The sequence below is a fragment of the Carcharhinus amblyrhynchos genome, chromosome 19, assembly GCF_965287045.1.
Source record: "Carcharhinus amblyrhynchos chromosome 19, sCarAmb.v2.hapA, whole genome shotgun sequence".
Classification (NCBI taxonomy): Eukaryota; Metazoa; Chordata; class Chondrichthyes; order Carcharhiniformes; family Carcharhinidae; genus Carcharhinus; species Carcharhinus amblyrhynchos.
In genome coordinates this window covers 43,614,712-43,631,047 of record NC_137342.1, presented here as the reverse complement: position 1 = coordinate 43,631,047, position 16,336 = coordinate 43,614,712, and the positions used below count along the sequence as shown (strand labels likewise).

Below are 16,336 nucleotides of genomic sequence, written 5' to 3'. Positions count from 1 at the left end.
GGCGCCCGTCTACCGGTCCAGGATCAAGCACACACACCAACACGAAGTACTAGGCCACTCCCGGAACTTCCAAGAGCAGCCCACGCACGACCCACCGTGTGCATGCCCCTCGTTTGACAACGAGGTGGACCTCCACCTGCGGAATAAAAAGACAAAAACGTTAATCACAAGCCTGCCTTTCCACTGTCTCCCGAGGTTCTAACCCTTATTTAATAACCCCTACCATAACCCTCCATCCTCGTTTCACTCATGTGCCTATCTAACTGAACCTTAAACGAGTCCAACGTTCCCGCCTCCACCACCCTACTCGGTAGCACGTTCCATACCCCCACAACTCTCTGCGTAAAGAACCTTCCTCTCATATCCAAATTATACCTCTCCCCCCTCACCCTTAAATCATGTCCTCTTGTATTTGTAACCAATCTAGGGAGCAGTCTCTCACTATTGACTCTGTCTATTCCCTTCAGTATCTTATATACCTCTATCATGTCCCCCCTCAATCTCCGTCTTTCCAATGAGAACAGTCCCAGTTTCTCCAACCTTTCCTCGTAACGTTCTGGTACCGGACAGACTTCTTACTGTGTATACCCCAGTCCAACACCGGCATCTCCACATCATGACCGGAGAGCATGCCAGCAAGTCTGCATTATACGCTCTCTCTTAACCTCAATAACTTTCCTATTACGTACATATCATATTCCAGTTGTGTACAGGTGCACCATCACACTTCTGCACACCAACCTCTTGTTGTAAAACCCAGTTAACCATGATATAAATAAAAGCAAAATACTGCAGCTGCTGGAATAAGAAACAAAAGCAGAAAATGCTGGAAAATCTCAGCAGGTTTGGCAGCATCTGTGGAGAGAGAAGACAGAGCTAACATCTGTCCACCATTACTTTGATTGTTCCCCTGATATGCTGCATTTATTCATTTATCTGAATGCTCCCTCCCACCCCAATTACATCGCCCCCTCTAACCCACCTCTCATCATTAACAGATATGGAGAGATATATCGGTAGGTGGGCGGATAGACAGATAGATAGACAGATAGAAAGATAGATAGATAGACAGATAGATGGGTAGACAGATAGAAAGATAGACAGATAGGTAGGTAGATAGACAGACAGACAGGTAGATGGATAGAAAAGAGGGTCAGGGTTTATGGGAAAAGACAGGTGGATGGGGATGAGAAAAATATCAGCCATGATTGAATGGCAGAGCAGACTCAATGGGCCGAGTGGCCTAATTCTGCTCCTATGTCTTATGATCTTCTGGTCAGGCCATGAAGACCATTGGATCTGAGTGTCAGAATGTTAAAATGGGGCTGTTGGTGAACCGGAAGCCAGTGCTGCCACATAAGCGCAGGGATGCTCCTTACTTTTTTTTTACTTTTTGCTTACATTTTTCTGCGTTTCATGTTTTTTTCATTCAGTCGTAGGACGTAGACATTGCTGGTAAGGTCAGCATTGACCGCTCCCTCAAGAAGGTTAAATTGAGTCACCTTTTTTTGACCCTCCACAACAGATGATATCACCAGAGGAAGTGGGGAATATAGAGTTGGTCACATGACTGAGGCTGATGGGATGGGGAAGTTCAGCAGAAGTGTGCCAGATTATTGTTCCTGTTTGGGGGGGCAGGTGGGGAGGGCGGTGGTGAGTCAGTGGGTGGGTGAGTACAGCATCTTTGGTGTAGCAGTCACCCTGTACTTTATATTTAGCATTGAAAGAAGCTTCCTCGAAATGTGTCAAAATGAGCGCTGCTTACCGTCCATTATACAACAGCACAGTGCTCTCAGGTGCACGTGCTTCTGTGTAGTTATTCCCTTCAAATGACCTTCATCCAGCAGACTGGGAGTTCTCTCAGAGATACTCATGCTCCAGCACCTGTCACCTCACCTGGTGAGGGGCGAACATCCCCCCACCGCCACATCCCGGCAGTTTGGCAGGAATCCTGCCACATTCCTGGCAAAGCTACAGCAATGGAGCAGGAATCGGATCTGCAACATACTTGACCATTATTCAGTTTGATTTATTATTGTCACATGTATTAGTATACAGTGAAAAGTATTGTTTCTTACGAGCTATACAAAGTATACCATTCATAGGGAAGGAAAGGAGAATGTAATGTTACAGTTATAAGTAGGGTGCAGAAAGATTTCAACTTAATAAGGTAGGTCTATTCAAAACTGTAATAAGTGATTGGAGGTGGAGATCCCTTCACCAAAATCCCTTTATTTACAAGATCCAGAGTGCTCTCAGTGTGCCATCCACATCCGGAGTGCCAAAGGAACTGACACTCTTATTTAAGTACAGAGCATGGGGCTCCCTGATTAGACCATTAATTTGACCCTTAATCAGGGAGCTCATATTCAAGCAGGCCAATCGCAATGGCCTGATTAAAATCATTACAAAAACGGGTTCAAAACCACTCAAAACAAGACCTATTAATGGATGGAACTTCACCGCCAGAGAGAGGTAACAGCAATCCCACCATTTACTACACTTCTATATATCTGTAGTTTGATTTGATTTGAATTGATTTATTATTGTCACATGGGGGGAAAGGGGGAATCAGGATATTCAATTCGATATCAACCATGATCAAAATGAATGGCGGAGCAGGCTCAAAGGGCCAAATGATCTACTCCTGCTCTTAATTTCTATGTTTCTATGATTTCCATGTGTTGGGATACGGTGAAAAGTATTGTTTCTTGCGTGCTATACGGACAAAGCATACCATTCATAGAGTTTATCGGGAAGAAGGAAAGGAGAGGGTGCAGAATGTAGTGTTACAGTCACAGCTAGGATCAGCTTAATGCAAGGTAGGTCCATTCAAAAGTCTGATGACAGCAGGGAAGGAGCTGTTCTTGAGTCGGTTGGTTTGTGACCTCAGACTTTTGTAACTTTTGCCTGACAGAAGTAGGTGGAAGAGAGAATGTCCAGGGTGCATGAGGTCCTTGATTATGCTGGCTGCTTTTCCGTGGAAACGGGAAGCATAGACTGAGTCAATGGATGGGAGGCTGGTTTGAGTAATGGATTGGGCTATGTTCATGACCCTTTGTAGTCTCTTGCCGTCTTGGACAGAGCAGGAACCATACCAAGCTGTGATACATCCGGAAAGGATGCTTTCTATGATGCATCTGTAAAAACTGGTGAGAATCGTATCGGACACGCCAAATTTCCTTAACCTCCTGAGAAAGTAGTTATGGTGGGCTTTCTTAACTATTGTGTTTGGCATGGAGGGACCAGAGCAGGTTGTTGGCAATCTGGATGTAGTGTGGAATAGCACCTGAATCATCTTTATGGCTGCAGCTCTGTCAGAACTGCTATTTATATCTCAGTTTCTTTTTCCTGCGTTTTGCGACGCTGTGTTTTAGTTCTCGGGCCCACTCGTTTAACTGTGTTTGTAAAAATGGGCAGTGGACAGAAGGAAAGTGCAGGGAGGCTGTATTCATTCTCAGCAGCACTGATGAGGCCACTCAGCACATCCTGTCTGTGCCAAATGCCTAAAAGAGTCACACACTCACAGGCCAAAATTCACCTGGCACGTCTGGGGAGAGAACATCCCAAAGACGTGCGCTGCCGGCCTGTTGACGGGCGGCTAATTACAGACTGGGAGAGCACATCTGAAAGAGATAGAAGACCAAATTCACGTTCATATAGAGCAGTTCGCAGCCTTAAGGCACCCCAGAGTGCTTCACAACAGACTCTAGTGTACCGTCACTTCTGAAATGCAGCCGAATTGGTGCACAGCAAGACTGCTGTGATGTATTGAGGACATCAGCCCAGCACACCCTCACTCACTGCAAGGGAAAACAGGGCAATCTGGGCATTGATTTAATTATTGCTGCTGGGATCTCGCTGTGCTTGAAGCGACTGCCTTGCGTTCTATTGGCCGAAAAGCCCAAAAGTAGTGAAGGGCGCTACATAAACGCAAGTTCTTGCATTGTAATTTATTCGGATGTCTATGTTGTACAAAAAGGGCCAGAGGAAACTGGAGTGAAAGGTCCAACATAGCTGGGGGGGTTTCCCTGTGTCTGGAAGTAATGAGAGCGGATTGTGGCCAAGGCAGGCTGGACTGATTATTATTTTACTATTTCGTTTTCCATTGCGATTTTCAGACAGAGGTCCACCAGTAAATGAGGTTGGGATAAACGCTAATTGTGCACCGCTGGTTGTGGAAGCCTGTGAAGATTTTAGCAGGACACTGGTCTCTTGTGGCATGTTATTAAAAGTCACGTCGGAAAGGCTTGATTTCAATTCAACTTCCAGTTATTCATTCTGATTGTGGATAAGAAAAATCCATCTTCTGCTAATTGGAGCGGCTCGTGAATAATTTTCAAATGACTAATACGCGACTGTACCTCAGCCATTTGGCAAGGCCACCTTGTGTCTTATAACCACCAACTGGGCCACAAAGCATCTGCTACTAATTATGGACTGCACTGCAGGTCCAGGCTCGGCACTGTAACGACCCTCCTAACCATGAATGCACACACAAACACCCCCCCAATCCACAAAGCTTTGTTTTGTCCTCAAAATATGGCAAGTTTGACTTTGTAGCTCATGGCGTCTGAATCCCTGGCTGTTTTTTCTCTTGTGGGAAGAGTTGTTGTGACTGGGATGGGAACGTTCCACAATCTCCCAGCCTAATCTCGGCAGAAACCTCAAAAGCGTGAGGCGAGAAGGATACTTGCATTTCCGTAGCGCCCTTTGTGACCTCAGGATGTGATTGGGAGTCTTCTGTAATGTCACAATCTGTGAGGCGGTAAATGCAGCCGTGAATGGAGGTGCAGCAGTGTCACAACAGCAACACAACGATGGCGCGATAGTCTCTTTTTGTGCTGCTGGTTAAAGGATAAACACTAGCCAGGAAAGCCAGGGGAATTCCCTGCGTCTCTTCCAAAAGGGGTCTTCACTACCCCTCTGAGTGGCTTGATATCTTTTCAAACATGCAGTGGCCCTGATAAGTATAGAACTGCTTCAATGCCACGCTGGGGTCCTGCTGTAACACAGAACTCAATATTAAGGGGGTCCAAGACTCCAAAACATTTGTTTCGATTCATCCTTGCATTCATCATTGCCTCATATCATTTGTTTAAATGTTTTTGAAGTGGACTCAGCCATACAAATACTATGGCTACCAGAGCAGGTCAAAGGCTAAGAATCCAGTGGTGAGTAAATCATCCACTGACCCCCCCCACCCCTCTCCTCAAAAGCCAGTGCACCATTTATAAGGCACAAGTGAGATGGAATGCCCTCCATTTGCCTGGATGAGTGCAGTTCGAACAACACTCAAGAAGCTCAACACCATCCAGGACAAAAGCAACCCGCCTGATTGCTACCCCTTCCACAAACATTCACTCCCTCTACCACCGATGAACAGTGGCAGTTGTGTGTATCATCTACAAGATGCACTGCAGGAACTCACCAAGGTTCCTTGGGCAGCACCTTCCAAACCCACGACCTCTAGCACCTAGAAGGGCAGATACGGCAGATACCTGGGAGCACCACCACCTGAAGGTTCCCCTCCAAGCCACTCACCATACTGACTTGGAAATATATTGGCCATTCCTTCACTGTCGCTGGGTCAAAATCCTGGAATTCCCTCCCTAACAGCACAGAGGGTGTACCTGCACCTTGGGGACTGCAGCAGCTGAAGGCAGCAGCTCACCACTACCATCTGAGGTCTACAAGGGATGGGCAATGAATGTTGGCTTGGCGAGAAGGATAAGATAAATATTTGGAAATAGGTTTAAGAGTTTTCTGTATTGAGGGTTAGATAAAATCATTTGAAAGTGAAATGCCATTTTGCAGGTTTCCTTCGTCTGTAGAAATTGTCATGAACACTCACAGCGATGTAAGTTTTAAAATTCAGCTCAGAAATAAATGTTTGCTTTTTTGAAAATTCTATCTCATTTTGAGGTTTGTCAGATGGTCCCTTCCCCACAGCCTTTACTGTAAAGACTGAGTTAAAATGTTTGCAAAACTGAGAAGCAGCACATTGATGGCAGCCTGTTCAATACACTCGTATCCATGGAGAATTTTGTATTTTATAACATCAGCTGCGTAGAGAAACAAACAATACAAAGCTGTTGAATCCAGGGTTTGAGATTCCTGTGCTCCCTTCCATCTCAGCCCATTGGGCAGCACAGTGGTTAGCACTGCTGCCGATAAGAGGACCACCCACATGGAGCTCCCCGGAGGTGCCCCACTGGCACTGTCCGGCCAGTCCCTGTCCCCCGAGGGCTAACCTGTGCGCACCTGGCGGGTTCCATTCACCTGGCCGCCGTTTTTAAAAAGCAGTTGTAAACCTCATTGACGCAACATCACATCAGCAAGGGGAAAATCGAAATGTGGAGGGAAGGGGCAGTACAGCAGGAGGCCCCATCAGACTTTTGAATGGTCCTATATTCAGCTGATCTTTCTCTTCACCCTAGCTATGACTATAACACTATGTTTAAAGTTTTAAAAAGTTTACTTATTAGTCACAAATAGGCTCACATTAACACTGTAATGAAGTTACTATGAAAACGCCCTAGTTAGCACGGCCAATTCATCTAACCAGCACGTCTTTCAGACTGTGGGAGGAAACCAGAGCACCCAGAGGAAACCCATGCAGATACAGGGAGAACATGCAAACTCCACACAGACAGTGACCCAAACCGGGATTCAAACCCAGGCCCCTGCCACTGTGAGGCCGCAGTGCTATCCACTGTGCTGCCATGCCACCCATCCCGCACTCCCTCCTTCCCTTCTCCCCGATGTACTCTATGAACAGTAAGTTTTGTCCGTATAGTGCGCAACCGACAATACTTTTCACTGTACACTTAATATACGTGACAATAATAAATCAAATCAAATTGTATTGGAATATAATCAAATTCGGTTCCTGACTTTCCTCAGCAGGAACCTCATGATGTCACAGGGTGGGGGAGGAGGGGCTGGAATTGGGAAACGAGATCTCGCTGGAGAGATTTTCCTTTTCCAAGACTTGCGATATTTTGCGCCCACGTTGTCATTTGTACCTGCAGTGAGTACAGGGGCAAAATTGCAGCACACATTGCTATATAATCCCACTGGGTAAGGAAAGCAGATTTCCTTCCTGAAAGGGTGTTAGTGTTGTTTAATATGACGGTCCAGTCTTTTAATGCACCACCTTGTGGAACCGGCAAACAGGTGGAAAATGAGGCCAATGTAAAGAAATACGAAGTGATTCATTTTGGTACAAATTCATTTGGTAAAATAAAGGGCATGAATCTAGACAGGGTACAGGAGCAGAGGGATCTGGGTGAATATATACAGAAGTCATTGATGGTGTTAAGACAGATTGAGAGAGCAGTTAATAAAGCATACAATATCATAGGCTTTATTAGTAGGGACACTGAGTACAAGATTCGGGAGATTGTGTTGAACTAGGACACTGGTCCAGCCACAGCTGGAGCACAGCGTTCAGTTCTGGGCATTTTAGGAAGGATGTGAAGATCTTGGGAAAAGAGTGCAGAAAAGATTCACAAGAATGGTCCAAGGGTGAGGAGCTTCAGTTGTGAAGATACTCTGGAGAAGTTAGGACTGTTTTCCTTGAAGAATAGAAGGCTGAGAGGAGATTTGATGGAGAATTTCAACATCACGAGGGATCTGGACAGAGTGGCCGGGGAGAAACTGTTCCCACTCGTGAAAGGATTGAGAATGAGAGGGCATACATTTAAAGTAATTGGTAAAAGAAGCAAAATCGACGTGAGGAGAATCTTTTTTTCTCTCAGCGAGTGATTAAGGTCTGGACTGCATGCTCTGAGTGCAAAGTGGAGGCAGATTCAATTGAAGAATTCAAGAGGGAATTGGACAGTTATCTAAAAAGGAAGAGTGTGCAGGGTTACAGGGAGAAGGCAAGAGAATATCACAAAGAGAGTTGCTCATTCATGGGGAGGTAATGGCCTAGTGGTATTATCACTGGACTATTAATCCAGAAACTCAGCTCATGTTCTGGGGAAGCGAATTCGAATCCTACCACAGTAGCTGGTGGAATTTGAATTCAATAAAAAATGACTGGAATCAAGAACCTACTGATGACCATGAAAAGCCCATCTGGTTCACTGATGTCCTTTAGGGAAGGAAATCTGCCATCCCTACCTGGTCTGGCCTACATGAGATTCCAGAGCCACAGCAATGTGGTTGACTCTCAACTGTCCTCCAAGGACAACTAGGGATGGGCAATAAAAGCTGGCCAGCCAGCGATGCCCGTGTCCCATGAATGAATTTAAAAAAAAGAGTCAGTGCACCAAACAGCCTCCTGAGCTGTTCCATTTTGTGTTTAGTAGGTTTACAGTCTCCTGCAGCCTCTCTGTTTGCATGTAACAAATGGTAGTGAAGTAAGGCGTGTAGAATGACCTGCCACAACAAGGTAACACAATGTTCCACGTTCAAATTAATATTGAAATCAGTGGAAAGGCCTCAGAATGAAAACCACAAAGATTTGAGTTGAGTTTCCTTTTTTTCCCCCAATGTTTTGCCAAACAATCACAAAATTGGAACACCTCTGATCCAACACTTCAATATCTATCAGCCTTTGTCGTAAGTGATTCAGACTACAGCACAGTGGCGACAGCCGAAGGCTGCACATGCAAGCCACACAACACATTGCTGTTATTTTTTTGAATGCAGTTTGGTTCCAATCATCTTTGCGTTGGCAGGAATTCCAAACTTCTCCAAAGCTCCGGGGAATTTGGTAACCAAATAAAGCATACCGTCCTTCACCCATTTCATACTAATCAGAGGCTGCGGTTGATGCTGAGTGAATGGTTTGGGTGCCAAGGCGATGGCCCAGCAACGTCTCCTCGGGTCCGCGCCGTTAATTAAGGCCCCATTGTCAGAACAGTTTAAGGCTGATATTTCTGCGTAAATTTAGAAGGTTTGGAACTGCATGACCTGATTTGGTATTGGCAATCTTTCCTCCCTTCCTCCACAGTGGGTTGGCATTATTTGTGTGTAGCAGATGCTGGAGGTGTGCATGCCAAGTTGTCTGCACTTTTTGACGGGAGATATAAATCATTCCCACCTTAGTTTGGGTCATAACGCAGGCAAGGCCTATAAATTTGGAAGCCTGGAAAGAATTTTTGGATCGCTAACTGGAAAAATGTTTGTTTTACGCGGTTGTCTCCTGCTAAAGGCGTAGTCGCTCCTTGCCTGTGAACATTTAAATCAAATTTGTCAGCCTGAGCCCCTCTCAATGCCCAGTTGCCATAGTGAATCAGGGCATGATGTCCTGAAGTGGGCAAATTGCCCCAAAGCTGGGGCATGAATCCTCGCAACAGGTGGCACGTTGGCAAGTACTGCTGCCCCACAGCTCCAGGGACCTCACAGTGGTTAGGACTGCCGTCTCAGAGCGCCGGAGACCTGGGTTCGATTCTCATCTTGGGTCACTGTTTGTATGGAGTTTGTACGTTCTCCCTGAGTCTGCATGGGTTTCCTCCGGGTGCTCCGGTTTCCTCCCACAGTCTAAAAGACGTGCTGGTTAGGTGCATTGGCCGTGCTAAATTCATCCCTCAGTGTACCCAAACAGGTGTCGGAATGTGGTGACTAAGGGGTCTTCATAACTTCATTGCAGTGTTAATGCAAGCCTACTTGTGACACTAATAAATAAACTTTAAACAACAGAGCTGGCGTCGGAGCTCTGAGCTGTGACTTCTTTAGGAGCCGGTCACCATTTTGTGCAACTTTTATTTTGAACCGGTTAAATTGCTAGCTTGTTTCACACTCCCAAACAACTTGTTATTTTGAGTTTTAACAAGAGGCAGCAAATCAAAGGAATAAAGCGTGCATTTAGCTTGGATAAAGGGCTAGTCATTTAGGGTAAAGAGAAACCGCAGCAAGCCAAATAAGAATCAGCTGCAAGGAAATAAAAGCTAATAAAGGCGGAAGACAGGAGGATAAGCAAACTCAGTGTTACTCAAAAATTAGCATACATTACGATCTCAATAGAGGCCGGTAACTTTTAAAAATATTAACCAAAAAAATTGTAGCACAAGACTCCACCTTTTAAAATTTTAAAAAATTGCTGTACAAGGGTTAAACAGGCACTGCTAAGTAAACACTTATTTCGTAAGCACATTAATTAACGCCAAAAATCACTTTCTTTTCTGCTTTTATTTCCAGCCAAAAGTTCCCTTTTACAGGGTCTTGAGCGTTCCTTCACTTCACTGGGACTTATCCAAGGCATTCCAGAACTGTCATGAATTCCCTTTGCTTCTCCTCGGTATTCCCAGTTTTCTGAGAGAGGTGAGATTCCTTGGGGGTCCCTTCACTGCGAGAAGACCCTTCAGCTCTCTGTCTCAATCTCTATCTGTCTCCAAGCAGCTCCCAGTCTGACTTTGGATGCCTTTTCTGTGAGAAATCACATCGGTAAGATCCGAAACCAAATAAGTAACTCTTTGCATTCTATCCCCTTGGCAACGTGGCTCACCCAGGATGTCCAAGAGAGAGGTTGAAGCCAACAAACTTTACCTTCAAAACATCCTTTTGATTCTGGGACCCAGATAAATAATTTACACCACTAGTGTGAACAACTATAATCTTACCAGATTCACTGGCCCCGTTGCAAAGCTAAGAGAAGACCAGCTGTTGTTCTTTATTTTCTCACCCTTAATTCTAATCCTTTTAAGTAAAACATAGAAATTTTGAAGATAGGAGCAGGAAGAGGCCATTTGGCCCTTCGAGCCTACTCCACTATTCATCACGATCATGGCTGACTGTCCAACTCAATAACCTCATCCTGCTTTCTCGCCATGTCTTTGATCCCGTTCTCCCCGAGTGCTATGCCCAGTCGTCTCTTGAATACATTCAATGTTTTGACAACAACTACTTCCTGTGGTAATGAATTCCACAGACTCACTACTCGTTGGGTGAAGAAATGTCTCCTCATCTCCATCCTAAATGGTCTACCCTGAACCCTCAGACCCCTGGACATGAACCATCCTTTGAATTGTAATTGTAATTCCTCAAACCCACATTTTTTTTCCATTTATCTTCATTTAAAAATCTGGTCGGAATCTTCCGGCCATTCACACCTGTGGGATTCTCTGGTCCCGGTGAGGTGAACAGAGACTTGGCTGAGTGCCAAATCCTCCATCCTCGCTCACAGGGGCATGTGTGAACGGCCAATCAATTTCCAAAAATAGAAGTTATGGACAAGAGGGAGGTGGCGCGTTGTTTGCTGGCGGCGAAATTCTCTGCTGTGGTGGGAACTCCCAATGATGTCACTCCTCGCTGGCGGGAGACCTGCGGGCAGGAGTGAGCTCTGGGTGGGAACCAGAGAATCCAGCCGGCGTGAATGGCCGGAGAATTCCGGCCCAGCTATCTAAAACACAAAAAATCATAAAATGAAATATCCATTCAGAATACTTCTCCATTTTCATTTGACCAAGACTGGTAGGTAACTGGAATAGAGAGACTGGTGGGTGGAACTCAACAGCTCTGGGAGGGTTGATCGGAAGAGGGCGAACGTTACAATGGCAACAGCTGATGGTGGTATAGGACACTGCTTTCCATTTCTTGGAATGGGAAATTGGAGGAGGATCTTTGTGGCGAGTTTGATTTCCTTTGTGTTTAATAAGGCGACACTGCATCACTTTGGCACTCGCTGGTTTAATTTTAGCTGCGATGGCTTGGTTTCCATTTTCTCCTGGCATGAACAAGAAGTGTAACTTCTACATCACAAGTGCCAGTGAGTTGATGACGTCAGTCATACAACTGTGCAGCTGTGTGGCCGAGAGTTGAGATACGGACTTCCCTTCGTTTGCTGAAGGTTGCAAACGCCACCAGCCCCCTCTGCCGAGGCCAAGCGCAAACTCGAGCATAATCCTTGCCTGCCGGTGGCCGGGGAATTTGACCTAATTGCTAGTTTCAGACAAAGAGCTAGCAGCCAGTCTAAGGTCTCAACGTACATTATAGGTAAGTGTCTGTTATACTTTTCTGCTGTGTCAGTGAGTGAGCTGCTAGATGGCTGTGTCTGTGTAATAGGCGCGAGAACTGTTCTTTCATGATTTTAAAGATGAGCGTGGCTTTAGTCCGGATTCCCGTCATTTTGGAAACTGTCACCCCTTTCCTTCCTCTTGAAATGTGGTTTCTCAATATTCATAGTTATGTTTGAGGTTCCGCACCAACTGCCGACCTGGGGTTGCGAGACCTATCTTGTAGGCCTCTTCATCCTGTCTGTGCGACAAGGCGAGCTTGTGCAGTGTCGATATGAGTTGACTTCCCTTTCCTGCTGCCAGAAACAACTACTTGTTGGCTATCTCTTGCATTCAACAAGAAAAGATTGTTACGGTTCATTGGGTAAATCTCCACGTGCTGTGGCGAAGGGTTGAGCAGGCCCAGAAGTTTCCGGATTAGGATTTCTGGCCTGCGCTAATTCTGCTTATCTCAGTTGGCCGTGAAGCCACAATCAACGTGGGGTTACCACGATTTAAAAAGAATGGGAAGATTGACAAAGGCAATCATTCCAGAGCACGGTGTGTCCATTCCCCACCCTCTCACATCAATATGGGAAAAGGGTGTCGCGTGATCTGTGGTTACACCACCGCCTTTCCAATCATGGAGGTGAAGGAAGATTCCAGAGGGCTGCTGGCTCTCTGGGAACGTGCACCAGCAATAAGAGTCCCCAACATTCAGGAAACACTAGAAGACTAGAATCCCTACAGTGCAGAAGCCATTTGGCCCATCGCATCTGTACCGACCACAATCCCACCCAGGCCCTATCCCCGTAACCCTCATTTACCCGACTAATCCCCCTGACACTAAGGGGCAGTTTAGCGTGGCCAATCCACCTAACCCGCACATCTTTGGAGTGTGAGAGGAAACCCGAGCACCCGGAGGAAACCCATGCAGACACGGGGAGAACATGCAGTCTCCACACAGACAGTGACCCGAGGCCAGAATTGAACCCGGGTCTCTGGTGCTGTGAGGCAGCAATGCTAACCAGTGTGCCACTGAGCCACCTCTGAAAGGAGGCGGGCGGGGACTGCGGATGAGTCAACCTCTCCTGGCAGTCAGGTTGATGGTTATTACCGTGTGGGTGAAAAGGGCAACAATTTAGCAATACCAATCACCATTGTGCAACAAACAAAGAGAAATTCTGTCGAGAATGTTCTATCAGAGCCCGTGAGATATCTGAGCTTTGTCGAAACAAATCATACAGGACAAACAGTCAGATTTTATCTTGTTCCATTGGGAGTCATTCAAACCATCGGATGAAACAAACCATTGTTAAGAGTCAGATCAAATGTTCAGCTTGTTTTTCTCAGACACTGTAGGACAGGTGTTTGGACCTCTCATTCTCCTCCTGCCCTCACTGCACCACTTCGAAGAATTCCCAGGGCCATTTTGTTACGTCATTCTCTCCATATTTCAGTTCATCACCTTTTCGTAGAATCCCTTCACTACAGAAAGAGGCCATTCGGCCCATCGAGTTTGCGCCAACAACAATCACACCCCGTCCCTATCCCCTTCACCCCACGTATTTACCCTGCTAATCCCCCTACAGGGCAATTCAGCATGGCCCAATCCACCTAGCCCACACATCTTTGGAGTGTGGGAGGAAACCGGAGCACCCGGAGGAAACCCACGCAGACATGGGGAGGATGTGCACACTCCACATAGACAATGACTCAAGCTGGGGATCGAACCAGGTCCATGCACTGTGAGGCAGCAGTGCTAACCACTGTGCCACCGTGCCTTCCTTTTTTTTGTTAGATTTTTGGTTGAGTGGCAATGCATGAGCAAGTGGCCAGTGCAAGTTGGAGGGGCAATAATTTTGACTTTGACTCTCCCAATATGGTTGATCCCTCCAGCCAGTCTATGGTGCGAGAGCAATGGATATGATCATAGTTAGTTAGTGGCTGAGACGAACCCTGGAGCCTGCACCATTCAATTCTCCCAACTGGGTGAGGAAAGATGATGGTAACACTCGCTCCAAACAGGGAACTTCCATTATGGGGGCAGCCTGATGCTGTGGATTGTTGCATGGATTTTACAGAATTGAAATAGGCCATTCAGACCAACTGACCCTCGCTGCTGTATGCAGGACAGGACTGTTACATCTCATCTGTGGCCACCCTGCTGCAAGTTCGATTCCCGGCTTGGATCACTGTCTGTGTGGAGTCTGCATTTTCTTTCCGTGTCTGCTTGGGTTTTCTCCAGATTCCTCCCACAGTCCGAAAGACATGCTGGTTAAGTGCATTGACCGTGCTACATTCTCCCTCTGTACCTGAACAGGCATCAGAGTGTGGTGACTAGGGGATTTTCACAGTAGCTTCATTGTAGTGCCAATGTAAGCTTACTTATGACACTAACAAATAAACTAAACTAAAACTCCATTCACTTTCAGCAGTGTCAGAGAATCCCAGCTGCGAACCACAATGGTGATTTTCTGCCCATGTCCCCTTCCCACCAACGTTCTCTCACCCTATCCTTATCAGTTTACCCTTCTATTTCTTTTCCCTTCCTGCGCTTATCTAGTTGCCCTGGAAATGCATCCCTATTCCGGGGCTGGCACCAGGATTCATTGACAGGTGTGAGCCACTCTGCTGAGCTCCTGATCTGATGTGGGAAGGTGGAAACTCCATCTGTTCGGGAAGAGGGAGAACCAGAGAACACCCTGTTCCTTGGTGCTGTGGGCTGTCAAGAGCCCAGGTCCTGATGGACTTCATCCTTAAAAAAAGTGACTAGTGAGTTAGTTGTTGCATTGGTTTTCATTTTCCAAAATTCTGTAGGTTTGGTGACGAATCCATTATATTGGAGGATAGCAAATGTAACTCCTTAATTCACAAAGGTAGTTTAAAGTTTATTCATTAGTGTTAGAAGTAGGCTTACATTAACACTGCAATGAAGTTACTGTGGGAATCCTCTAGTCGCCACATTCCAGCACCTCTTCGGGTACACTGAGGGAGAATTTAGCGTGGCCAATGCGCCTAACCGGTACACCTGTCAGACTGTGGAAGGAAACTGGAGCACCTGGGGGAAACCCACGCAGACACGCGGAGAATGTGCAAGCTCCACACAGGCAGTGACCCAAGCTGGGAATCAAACCCGGGTCCCTGTTGCTGCGAGGCAGCAGTGTTAACCGCTGTGCTGGAAGGAGACAGAAAGCAGGAAACCACAGGACACGTAGCTTAATATCTATCACAGGGAAAATGTTAGAAGCCATGATTAAATATGTTACGGCAGGGCACTTAGAAACATTCAAGGCAGAGTCAACATGGTTTTGTGAAAGGGAAATTATGTTTAACCAACTTATTGGAGTTCTTTGTGGAAGTAGCATGTGCTGTGGATAATGGGGAACCTTTACAGTGGTTGTACTGTACTTAAATTTCCAGTGGGTATTTGATAAAGTGCCACATCAACTAAAAGCTTGTGATTTGATTTGATTTATTATCGTCACACGTATTACCATACAGTGAAAAGTATTGTTTCTTGCACCCTATACAGACAAACCATAATGTTCATAGCAAAAGGAAACGAGAGAGTGCAGAATGTAGTGTTACAGTCGTAGCTAGAATGTAGAGAAAGATCAATGTAATGCATGTGGGGAAAGGAGGAATCAGTATATTGAATTTGATATCAACCATGATCAAAATGAATGGAGGAGCAGGGCCAAAGGGCTGATTGACCTACTCCTGCTCCTAGTTTCTATGTTTCTGTGATACTATGTGTTGGGATACAGTGAAAAGTATTGTTTCTTGCGCGCTATACAGAGAAAGCATACCATTCATAGAGTTCATCGGGAAGATGGAAAGGAGAGGCTGCAGAGTGTAGTGTTACAGTCATAGCTAAGGTGTAGAGAAAGATCAACGTAATGCAAGGTAGATCCATTCAAAAGTCTGACAGCAGCAGGGAAGAAGCTGTTCTTGAGTTGGTTGGTATGTGACCTCAGACTTTTGTATCTTTTTCCTGACAGAAGAAGGTAGAAGAGAGAATGCCCAGGATGCGTGGGATCCTTAATTATGCTGGCTGCTTCCCCAAGGTAGTGGGAAGTGTAAGCAGAGTCAATGGACGGGAGGCTGGTTTAGGATCGAAGATTGGCTGGCTAACAGAAAGCAAACAGTATACACAAATAGGTCTTGTTCAGGCTGGCAAAATGTAATGAGTGGTGTGTCTCAATGATCAGTACTGGGAGAGGGGATTAAGGGTTATAGGGAGAGGGTGGGAAAGTGGAACTGAGCAGCGACAGATCAGCCATGATCTTATTGAATGGCGGGGCAGGCTCGAAGGGCTGGATGGCCTACTCCTGCTCCTATTTCTTATGTTCTTATGTTCAACTGTTTACAATGTATAGAAATGAATT

The 16,336-nt window shown here is 46.0% G+C and overlaps 1 protein-coding gene across 16 annotated transcripts in view; it reads left to right on the top strand.

Annotated features, from left to right (window-relative positions):
* Positions 1-16,336, top strand: part of celf2 (cugbp, Elav-like family member 2) — a 614,034-nt gene that overhangs the window by 273,878 nt on the left and 323,820 nt on the right. The window contains exon 1 of one of the 16 annotated variants that reach the window (XM_080207692.1): positions 11,814-11,946. The exons of the other annotated variants lie outside the window; for them this stretch is intronic. The gene's annotated coding sequence lies outside the window, so the exon portion shown is untranslated. Of the gene's footprint in view, positions 1-11,813; positions 11,947-16,336 lie in introns of those variants that run through there. 16 annotated transcript variants of the gene reach the window in all.